This window comes from Marmota marmota, unplaced genomic scaffold, assembly GCF_001458135.2.
Source record: "Marmota marmota marmota unplaced genomic scaffold, marMar, whole genome shotgun sequence".
Lineage (NCBI taxonomy): Eukaryota > Metazoa > Chordata > Mammalia > Rodentia > Sciuridae > Marmota > Marmota marmota.
The window spans coordinates 53313055-53325105 of NW_026000005.1; the positions used below are offsets into that span (position 1 = coordinate 53313055).

Here is a 12051-nt window from a genome sequence, read left to right on the forward strand (position 1 = left end):
GCATCCCTGCCGCTGGCGGGCTCGCCCGCAGCATGCACCCTGAGATGGGTCCGGAGCCTGGTGGTGACCCTCGCCCCGCGTTGTTTCCTTTTCTGACAGCGATGTGGCTGCAAGGAACAGGGCCTTGAGCCTGGGTTTCCAGAGTGGGGCACTTGGCCTGCGATCCCTTCCCCTCCCAGGCCACTTCGACCCCGCCCCCAGTTGATTCGGGAGGCCCAGTGCCAGCAGACTGACCCTCCCCACTTCTCAGGGCTTCTTAGCAACTCCGCCTGGCCAGGGCTGGAAGCCAGCTGCAGTGTAGGGGGGCTCTGGCTGGAGGCAGTGAGCTGTTTCTTCTCTTGACCCTTCTGAGTCCCAGGGAGTCCAACAGGACCCCCAGAGGGCACTGCTGGAGCCCCGGGGTGCAGGAAAAGGCCTGAGTGACAGTTCTGTCTCCATGTACCCAGGGTGTGACTGCTGGGCCAGTCACTTGAGGGCCACCCAGGGGATGAAGCACGGTGAGGTGGCCTCTGTGCATAGGTCCCCAGTGGTCCCCTGAACCACCATATGCTAGGACAGGCTGGTATATAGTCATTCCAACACCATTGCCCCAACCAAACCCGGGTCACATCTACCACCATCACTCTTCTCATTAGCACTGCCACCTGTGTCCTCGCTAGAACCACCAACACTGCCATCAGCAACACCACCTACTGTCACCCCTTCCACCATAAGCATCACCACCACGTGGTCCCTAACATCTCCAACACCACTCTCCTCACCAGACAGTCTTCTGCACTGCCCTCAGGTCTTCCCCATCCCATCCAGAAGCAGCACAACCTTCAATATCCCTGTACCTGGACAGCCACCCCAGGGGCCACTCTGCAGCCTGGCAGCTCATTTCCCCACGCCCACCCAGGGAGCATCTGGGGGTGGGGCTGGGGGCATCCTTTCTCTATAGATGCCACCTGAAGGTCCCTCTGGGCCAGGAATTGACAGAGGAGCAGAGTGTACTCCTAGACATGCAAAGTGGTCAGGCAGAGCTGAGTTCAGGTCTGCCCAGCCAGAGGAGAACAGTCCATCTCAGGAATGGGAAAGCCCCGTGTCAGCACTGTCCTGGCAGAAGTCTGTCCAAATGTTCCTTAAGCATCTGGGCCAGTATCATCTTCCCACTCAAAGTCACAGTGAAAATACTACCAACACCGTTGACCCTCTAAACAACCTCACCGAAAACAGCTATTCTTGCCAAAACAATGGGAGACATGGTTCTGAAGTGGAAAGTTTGGCTAAAAAAACAAAGGTGTCATCAGAAATGAATCTTCCAACTGTTCTTTCCTGAAACACAGGTTTACCTGGAACATCCTTGCTGTGTGGATGGACTGTGTGCAGTGCCATTCACCTTTCCCTTTTTCAGTGGGCAGAGGACGGAGTTCTTTAGGGAGCTGTGTCCAGGACACCTGGCCTGAAATACCTGAGCGGGCTCTGTGGTCAGGGAGGGAAGCAGATGCAGGGTGTGGAGACAGATTAGGTCCAAGCCAGACACAGAGAACGGAGGCATTTACTGCAGGGCCTTTCTGGGTGTCCATGCGCCCACCCTGGCAGACAGGATTCTGCCCTGGATGTCCCTTTCTGGCTCTCAACACTGCACAGCAACTCCCAGCCCAGGCGCCTGTGTGGGCCGAACAAGGACCTTCTATGTGGCCTCTGCTCCCTCTGCCTTCAACCTGTGGCTTGGCCAAGAGCAGGCTGATGGCATGAACGAGTGAATAAAAGCTCTGTCCCTCTGTACTGGCCTCGGTCATGTGGGGAAGGCAGCCGTGCCTGTGTGGGGCGAGTGCTTCTTCAGTCTGTGTTAGAAACAGCTTGCCGAAATGGCCCCGGCAAGACAGGGCCACCTCAGGTGGGCGGCCCCTGCCTGGAAGGGGCCCCCTGTTCTGCTTCTTTCTCGTGTGACAGCTGTTGCACCTGGCTAGTTGTGAGGCTCTGGGACGGTTGAGGGCCACACCGACAGGACTGCCACCAGCCCGCTGCAGGTTCTGGGTAGTGATGGGAGCTGGGCCGTGGCCTGTGGGACCAGTGGGGCCTGTGGAAGAGGAGTGGTCTGCTCAGGCAGATGTGGACCATGAGAGGGAATGCCTGTTTCTCCCAATTAGCTGAAGCCACAGCCCCCAGGTGCAGCCTCACCCAGGGGAGCATCCGAGGGCCACACAGAGAATCTTTGTGTGTTTAGCACCAGCAGACTGAACGGTGGCCTTGGGTAGCACACCGCTTCGGCCTCTGTCCCTTCTTTGCTAGTGGAAGAGAGTGCCTGGGGAGCAATTCTGTTAAGGTGTGGAGCCCTGGTGGGCCCAGGAGTCTCTTACGGTGTGCAGTGGATGGGGCATGAGGCATATCTCCAACCTGAACTGCTGGGGCGTGGACAGAGTCCTGTCTCCCTAGAGAGAACCCTTCACCCAGCCCCCTGGAGGCTTCTCCCAGGGGTCTGTCAGGTGCTGTGCCCTCATATACTGTGACAATCCCTTATCACTGCACCTCTTTGTCTTTTGAAAACTTTGGAACCATTCCAAGAAACATAGAACCCTGAGTGGGAGGGACCAGGAGTGGGCAGTGTCCCTGCAGAGCCCTTGGTCAAGAAGGACTGTTGATGTACAGAATGCCCTTGAACTCTTGCTAGCCATCTCAGCTCTCATGCCCTGGGAGGCCAGGCTTGGGTCCACACCCATCTGCCCAGCCTTGGATGGCCTTCCCACCCAGAGAGCATGGTCCCAGCACTCCCCTCCGCAGTATGGGGTGAAGCAGGTGCTATGGTGTCTATAGGCAGCTGGTGGACTTTGCCTGGTCATTTCCTCCACCAGCCTCAGTTTGCCTAACCATGGAGAGTGGTTTTTCCCACCATGTCTATTGGCCTCTACCTGGGGCAGGGGGAGCAGGAGAAACAGCCTCTCAGCTACCAGGAAGGTCGTGGAGAGAGGGGATGTGCAGAGGCTGTGTAACACTGAGACCACTGCAGCCTGGACAGGGCAGACACTGACTTCTTGTTGTGGCTCCTCAAAACCTTCAACAAAACCCTCATTGCACCTGGGTGATTGGCCTCGACTCTTTTAGTGAGTGCATAAAAGTATATAGCATTTGATCTTTTTAAAAATCCAGTCTGGCAATCCCTTCTTTTTAATGGAGTATTGAGTTCATTTACATTTAGTGTGATTTATAGTATGGTTGGGTTTAATGTATCCTCTGATTTTTTACATCTGTTCTTCTTTGGGATTTTTGAAATGGTTTCATGTTATCTCTAAATTATAGGCTTATTAGTAATATATCTCTTTTAAAAAACTTTTTAATGATTGCTATAGTTTCAAATACATTTTAACTTTATATGGTATATCTTCAAACAATATTATACTCTTCAAATACAATGTAAAAACCTTATAATAGCATAATCTATTGTTGCCATAAATGTTGATTTACATATATTATAAACCTGATAATACACTGTTAATATTTTGCTATAAATAACTAATTGTCATTTAAAGGGATTTAAAAGTTAGAAAGTCTTTGATATTTACTCACCTATTTACCATTTCCAGTCTTCATTTCTTGTGTAGATCCAGATTTCCAATTTATATTATTTTTCTTCTGCTTGAAGGACTTCCTATAATGTTTCTGGTATAGGCCTGCTGGGCATAAATTACCTTTTCTGATAACTTTTTTACTTAGCTCCATTTTGAAAGATATTTCTGATGAATGGTGTAGAATTCTAGGTTAACTGTGTGATTTGGGGATTGGTTTTTTTGTTTCGTTTCCAGTGTGGAAGAGATGCTGTTCCATTGTCTATCAATCTGCATAGTTCCTAATGGGAAGTCTGCTGCCTTCTTATCTTTGTTCCTCTGTGTATAATGTCATTTTTCTCTGACTGTTTTCAAGATTTTCTTTTTATCACTGCTTTTCAGCAATTTGATTTTTAGGTGCATTGTTATGATGTTTTTTATATTTCTTCTGCTTGTATTCATGATTTTGGATATATAGTTTTCATGAAGTTTTGAAAAAATTCTCAGCCATCTTCATTTTTTTTCTCCTGTTTTTGACCTTCTCATTTGAAGACTCAAGTGTATGTACATCAAACTGCATGTAATTTTTCCATTGCTCATTGAAACTTTGTTCACTTTTTGTTCTGTCCTTTTTCTCTATGTCCTTGATTTTGGATATTTCTATTTTTATGTCTTCAAGTTCACCAATTCTCTCTTCTGCAGTGTTTAACCCATTAATCCCATTCAGTGTGTTCTTGTTTCAGCTATTTTATTTTTCACTGATAGAAGTTCTATTTGGATTTTTCTGCATCTTTCATTTATTTCCTCCTCATCCTGATGTTTTCTTTTATATTCTGAGCATAATTTTAATATTTATAATAGTTGCTTTAATATAATTACCTTCTAATTTTAGCAAGTAACTTTAATACGATACTTCATACACCTGCAAAGTAAAATTAAAAGAATGGTATCCAAATATCAAACTGTAATTTTAGCCTATTTTTTCACAGTGGTATGGTTAGTGATTCTGAACCTGTAGAGTGAAGGAGTGAACATATTGAGGATGATGTGTGCTTCACTCTTGAAGATGGGAGTTACAGATGTGGAAAGGAGGAAGCACAAACAAAGCCAGTGGTTTTTATGTTGGATAGGAATTGGTTTATATCAATATAAACTCACATTATGCTGTGCGGATGGATGTATATTGTGGTAGATGGATTCAGACATACCCAGGTATGTACATACACACATTTGGTCATGTCTCGCATGACCACAAATACAATAATGGTCCCATAAGACTAACTATAGTGGAGATGGAAACTTCCGTAAAGCCGTGCCATCAAAGCTGCCTAACCTCATGGATAATGCACTGCTCACGTGCTGGTGTTAACGCTGGTGGGGAGCAACCTTCCGTGCCGCCAGACATGGACATACAACACACACAGTTATGAAGAGTACATGATGCTGGCAGCAATAGTGGACCACTATGCTATGCTGGGCTGTATAGACTATTGTTATTTTAGGTGTATTCTGTCTACGTAAAACCAAGTTACCATTAAACATTATGCCCTGCTATGCATCTGGTATTTTTCACGTTTCCTGCTGGTATCAAGAGGCCTTGTTGGGTGACTGGCCTGAGCCATGCAAAGTTGTGTAAGTGCACTCTAGGTAAAGCCTAATGACACATTTCTCAGAATGTGTCCCCGTCACTAAGGATTTCCTTGCTCTGTCCAATAGCATCCCCCAAAGCCATGAGCACTTCCAGTGCCCAGATACTGGTTGCTGCATACCAGTCTCTACTGAACAGAACCAGGCTTTCTTGAAATTCTAGCTGGTGTCAAGAAAAGCGAACCTTGTACCACAGAGTGAGGAAGAGCTCAAGGAAGGATGGAGAGGCAGCAGGACACAGAGGCCCCTGGAGGGGCTCCCACTGGCCATGTCTGGGACAGTTTGAATATAAAAATAAATAATGATAGTCACGGCTTGTAGGGCATTAAATAAAGGAGGCGTCTGTACACACAGACACAAGTAAATGAATGATGAAGCATAGATGGGGACAGCACCGTCCCTAGCATTGCACCTAACCATCGGGGCTAGGCCCGCTGGTTCAGGGATTTGCATGTGCTCATATGAGAGAAGGTTCTTATTCCTGGGAAATAATGAAATACTTAGGAGTGCAGGTCATCATCATACCTGTAGCTTATTCTCCAGTGGCTCAGGACTGAGGGGAGAAGAGTGTTAAGGCACATAGGACAGCCGGCTGGCGTTGGTGACCATGGGGAGTCTGAGGCCACGATGCACTGCACATTTGACGTGGCACTGGGTTACACGTGGCAGGGGCCTAATGCCTCTTGATAGGACCTGCTGAGTCTGCACTGCCCCAGAGCAGCCTGGCCACTCGCCTGTCCAGCTGGGATCTGCTCCTATGACCCACCGCAGGTAACAGTGTGGAATGACAGACTTGCCACCATGCGTCCTCGTGGCACAGCCGAAGCCCTGCTCTCACTCCTGCTGGCTGGGCCTCTCTCATCCTCTCATTCATTTTTGATGTGCCCTTGCTCTGAGAAGTGGCCACACATTTTATTTGTGGTATTCACATCATTTTTGTCTTTCCTGTCCACTGTGCTTCCAAGCTTCCAGAACAGTGCCCAGTGCCAGGAGCTGCTCAGTAAAGATCAATCGTCTTCTGATCAATGGGAAGCACCCATAATGCTGCCACCCAGAAACACCTGTCTCCAGGGTTCCGGTGGATTTCTTCCTGGATAGCTCTCTTTATAAACAGCTTGTTTCCAACCTGTTTGGACTTTCATAGAATTCACTTGGGGCTCCCCTCACACAGATGTCTTGCAGTGTGGCCGGAGCCCTGAACTGTGGGAGTGTGCTTTTTAATGAGAGCCACAAGTGCCACCCCAGGGCTGACTGCACTCAGCTTGGCTGACCACTGCTGTGGCATGTGGTGGTGCCAGTGGCCCCCAGTGCAGGTTGTCCTCCTGACACCTCAGTGCAGGGGGACTCCTCCAGGAGGCAGGGGCTTTGCCGGGGTCCTGCGCCACCCAGAAGTGTGTTCCCATCCACACCCTCTTCTGGGCGAAGGTGCCCAGGGCTGGCTGCTCCCTGGGCCAGCTTCAGGAATGGTTTCTTCCAGAGCAGGTTTCCATGGCTGGAGCACCCAGTATCTCCTGGGGCACAGCAGAAGTGTCAAGCAGAGAGGGATACACCCCAGGTCTGGGTGGACCCTGAGTCAATTTTTTTTTTTTTTTGATACTGGGCCTCTTCTGGGACCCATCTGAGGATCACTGCAGCTCTGAGAGTGCCTGCTCTCCTGCTCACCTGTCCCTGGGAGACCCCCAGCCCTCCTGACCTGACCTGCAGGCTGAGCCTTCTCCTGACTCCTACTTATGGTGATAGGGTGGCCAGACATGTTGCCCCCAGGCCCAGCCACAGCCGTCCCTCTGCAGCTCTGGTCTCTAGCCAGACTGGGACTCTTGAGGGTCCTCCTGGTGATGGACGTGGGCAGACCCAAGGACAGAGGAGACTGGCCCTGTGGAGGCTGCTCCTGCACCTCTGTGCCAGAAAGGTGGGTAGCCCCACCAGGCATGCCCCCCAGGCCCAGGCTCACAGCCTCACATCACAGGCTGGATCTTCACAAAGCAGGACAAGTTATTCTTTCAGCCAGCTAGGTCTTGCATATTAAACACCTACTGAATACAGCCACTGCCCTGTTCCCTGGTGCATGGGACCCAGCACATGCTCAGACATCCTCAGGATGCTGCAGCCTAGACTAGGGTACGAGGCATGGAATGGGAATGGGTTGGCACAGGCCCTTGACCCTCCAGGGTGCCCACACTAGAGGCAGCTCTATCCCTCATGTCCTCTGAGCTTGTCTGGGTGCTTTTTGAGGGCCAGATGCAGCCCTCTAAACCTCTGAACCTGACCTTCATCAAACACTTCCTGACCCCTGCTCTGGAGCACCCATGGAGATGGGGAATGGATCAGGCATGGCAGCCCTGGAGGCCCACTGGGACTGTACCTGTGTGGGGTCCCAGAGAGTGGCCACTGTTCCCAGGGGACAAGACAAGGGTCCAGGTATGTGTGGGGAGCCAGGACAAGCCAGGTGTAGCCTGGAGATTCTACCTCTGACCACTGCAAATTCTCAGTGACCCAGTGGTAGCTTCAGATATTTCAGGTGGTCTTAAGGAGGCCCCTCTATCTGAGCTGGACCAGGTAGAGCATACACAGCAGCCCAAGCCACTGATGGACCCAAGGGAGGTGTGAATTCCTAGGAAGATATGGCTGCTGCCCAGGGGCTAGTGTGAGGAGCTGGCCCCTAGCCCCTAAGACTGGGGCGGCACCTGGCCAGGTGTGCACCTGCACAGGGCACTGAGGACAGCTGAAGGACAGGAGAGGAAGGGAGGGCCACGGCAGTTACCTGGACTCCCCTGGGGGATAGCCCCTATAAGAGGAGGGCTACCAAAACCACCTCCACCCAGTCCTGCACTCAGGGCCAGAGGTAACAGTTGGGGCAGGAGACCAGAGGGTGGCCAGAAGGAGGCCCTGAATGGTGGACTTAGGAGGGCAGGAGAGAGGGCCAGCTGGAAGACAGGGAGGCTGTCCTCCAACACCCAGTCCTTTCCCTGCCTCCTCCACTGCTCCCATCTGGGGCATCCAGAAGGTGGCCCAGGTTGTCCCTGGTGGTCACTCTTGCAGGGACATTGGAACTCTGCTCTTGTCCCTTCTGCAGCCACTTGTGAGGCTTCCTGAGGTGCAGCACCAGGGTGCTCTGCCCAGCCAGCCGGTCCTTCCAGGGCTGGGTGTGAAGCTGGCTCAGCCTGCAGATCTGCCCACTGCTGCCCGGATGCCAGCCCCACTGCACTGTGGGAGGAATCCAACCACCCGGAAAGTGGCCAGGAAACGAGAGACATGCCTGCGTGCTTCAGAACAAGCTCACAGAGTGCCTGGGGGCTCTGCTGTCTGATTTTTGGCAGAGAAGTTAAAGCGGGGAACAGAGGCGCCACCCTCTCTGATCTGATTTGCGGTGCCGGGCGGGGCTTCGCCAGCTCCCCAGGCACTCCTGGCTGACAGGGACCCTGCTGCCCCAGGCCCACCGCCCGCCCAGGGAGGCCCTCAGCCCAGGTGCCTCCACAGTTCACGTCCTGTCTTCATCCAAGCAGGAAATCCACCAGCATCACCCTGGGCTTCCTCTGAGCCAGCTGGGGGTGCGCATCCGGCAGGACAGCCACTGGCGCCTGGCAGCCCTGCCCCCAGCACAGCTGCCTCCTCCTCCTTCCTGCAGCCCGGGCACTCCCCAGTTCCTGTTGTTCCTTCTGGCCTCAGGGCCTCCCAAGAGCCAGGCAGCTGACCAGAGTCCCCCTGAGAATCTCAGCCTGCTCAGAGGGGATAGGACCAGGCCCTGGTGAGGCCACCAACCCTGAGTGCAACCTGAAAGGGGAGGGCATGCCTGGGAATCGGGACTCATGACCTCACTTGGCTCTGTTCACCCCAGGCCTGGCCAGGCAGCAGGTGGGTGAGGCTCTCCTGGGAACACGACACCCCTCCGCACTGTTACATCTGGGTGGCAGCCCTCTTTTCCACAGAAATGGATAGTCATGGCAGCCCTGGGGTGCCATGCCCTTGCTGGGGGTCCACCTGGTGTCACTGAGTTGCCGACAAGATGAGGGAGTCCTCCCCTTGAGAAGTGACTGTCAGGTCCTTTTCTTCTTCTCTGTGGTTTCCCCTTCTGTGTAAAACCAGATTGTAAACGTCTCAAAAGCCTCTTCCCTCTCTGTGCCCTTCGACTCTCTCCAGTGGTGTCTTTGAGCAGAAGCCCTGACCTTCACTATTCAGGCTGAGTGTCCCCATCTGCAGCAGACTGCAGTCCACGCTTCTGAGCACCGACACGAGGCCCCAAGTGGAAGACTCCACCCCCAGCCTCCTGGGGCAGCTGCAGTCAGAACAAGCTCAGCACACACTCCACAGGGGAGATGCTTAAATGCAGTCATTATTTTTTTTTATTTATCTTGATATTCAGAAATAAATAACAAAAACATGGTTCATGGACTAAACTTTCTTATAGGCACAAAATCAGTGAAAGTGATATGTAAACTTAGCTTTGGGCGGCACATTTAGTGCACCATGAAACAGTATGAGTTTTGTGTTGGGTCCCAGCCCCAAGATATCTCATGTGTGTACAAGTTTTTCAAAGTCTGAAAAAACGAAAAAAAATCCCGATCGTGGGAACCTTTCGGGTGGCAAGCTTTAAGACAGGGCCTCAAGCTGCACCGGGCAGAGTGTGTTCACATCAAGATCGGGATGTTTCTGTGCTGCCTTAATGCTTCACCGAAGCCACAAGCGTCTCTGCACGTCCCTTCCCCAGCAACTGCAAGGCTGTCCCTCGTCCTTCACATTAGGGTTCTAGTGCAACTGGAGCAGGTCTCTGTACAGGGCACAAGGTCAGGATCCTGGGGCCGCTCTCATTTGAAGACAAGCAGAGCCCCCAGCATATGGGGAAGGCCACCTGAAGTGCCTGGAAGTACCACTACTGGGGACCCAGTGTCCATGCTCCCTGGCAGCTCCTGGGCTCAGGGTACTCTTCTGTCCAGTGCTTCCTAAGAACTCCTGGTGTCTGCTGGAGCACATCCTGCCACCTCGTTTTCTCCAGATGGCCTTGGTTGGTCTTTGACGTTAGAATTGGCTTGTCAAGATGCACACCTGTGGGCTTGTTACTGTGCCCTGCACTGGTCACTCCACCAGAGGCCAGGAAGCTGCCGGCTCTTAGCTCCCAGTCACCCTGCCCAGGGACACGGCGTGTCCTGCTCCTCTGGGTCACCTTGGCACCTGCTGTGAGGGGCAGCTCTGACCATGCAGAACTCTGGGCCTCCGCTAGGCTTGCTCTGGGTGCAGTGGCCTGCATGGCGGTGATGGCCTTTCCCTGACTTCCCTTCTGTCCACTGAGAGACTCTTTGCATCCCCCGTTTTGTCTGGCAGCCGACTGGTTCTCCCAGGGGCTCTGCTCAGTTGTCTGTCTGCAGCTTCTGGGTTTTCCACCCACTTCCCCCTCATGTGCACCCGGGACCACCATGTCCCTTTCTTTCCATCACTTTATGTTGGGCTCTTTTTCCTGCCTGGCTGAGAATTCATCACCATCCCACAGAAGTGGGCCAGTGGAACCTGACCCAAAGTGCCCTGTGCTTCAGCACAACCACCACCCCTCACCTGGTGGCTTCGAGGACACCCTTCACCTTGCAGATGGGCACCGGCTTTGATCAGATGCCTTCGCTACTCCTAGTAAGATGCTTCCAGTCTTCTCCTTCAGTCTCTAAGTCCATAAGTGAACTTCATAAAATCCATGTAATGATGAATAAAATTAATTGTTTTTTTAATGTAAAACATACCCTGTATTCCTAATAAAACCTCAACTTGGTGATGAGGATAATGGATCCTATTTATAGATGGCTGGGTTCAGTTTGATGACCGCTGGCTGAAGGTTCTAGCAGCTTCACCTTAGTGAGACAGCTCACCACTGGCCATTCAAATGTGTCCCTGTGAGATGTCACCTTCAGGGAGGTGCAGCGCTCACCTGGGAGCATTCATGGATCTCTGGAGTCTTTCTCAAGCATCGAGAAGAATGCACTGATACTGTCCTGTGATGCAGAGCTTTCTTGGCAGGAAAAATTTAGAATACTCATTCAGTTTCCTTAGTGATTATGTAAAAACTTTGGTTCTGTATTTCTGATTAAATCTGGTAAATTCCATTTTTCTAGAAAAATTTTTCTTTTACATAAAGTTGTCAGGATCATTCCAACATCATACTCTCCTTGCAGACTGATAAGTCACCCTGTTGTTGTTTCACGGATGCCATCAGAAGACATGAGTGCCCACATCAAAGACAGAGGACGTCCCTCTTCCCAGCCCAGGAAGGATGGGCCAGGCTGCCTTGGCTCCCTGGGTCCTCAAGCCCCCGGGGAGGGCAGGCCGGGAAGGTGCCACACACAGTGGGTTTGCACACCAAACCTGGGAATGCAGCCCTTTTAAAGCAAGCTCTCATGGTCCCCCAAAGACCAAGAGACGACAGGACACTTCATCCCTCAAGGTTGATCTATGTGAACATGACCCTATAAAATGACTCGAGGACCACAGTAGACAGGGCTCTGAATTCTTAAAAAGCGCACATGTGCTCGGGGCCACAGCGATGGCCTCTCCCCCCAGCTGCCTGAGCCCCAGGCGGTCTTGGCCAACACATTACCAGGAAGGGACTCGTGCAGGATCATGGCTGGCTGTTTCCTTGGGTGGACCCTTGCATATGTGAAGGCCCTGCTGGGGACTGGTGGTCACGCTGGCCCCGTGCAGGACACTCTGGCCTCCAGCAGTCCACGTTGCTGCATGTCTGGCTGGGCACAATTCAGGAGCCACTTGTCAAAAGAAACGAACTTTATTTTTAGAACCACACACACCACACCACACAGCTCCTCAGGAAAACCTTCAGAGCCCAACTGCCACCACCCGCTTCCCACCAGCCTCTCCACCTCCCCCACTCCTCCTGCTCTTGAGG

At 51.9% G+C, this 12051-nt stretch overlaps 1 protein-coding gene across 1 annotated transcript in view; it reads left to right on the forward strand.

The window, feature by feature from the left end:
- Nucleotides 1-12051, forward strand: part of Sned1 (sushi, nidogen and EGF like domains 1) — an 81959-nt gene that overhangs the window by 1181 nt on the left and 68727 nt on the right. The window lies entirely within an intron of this gene.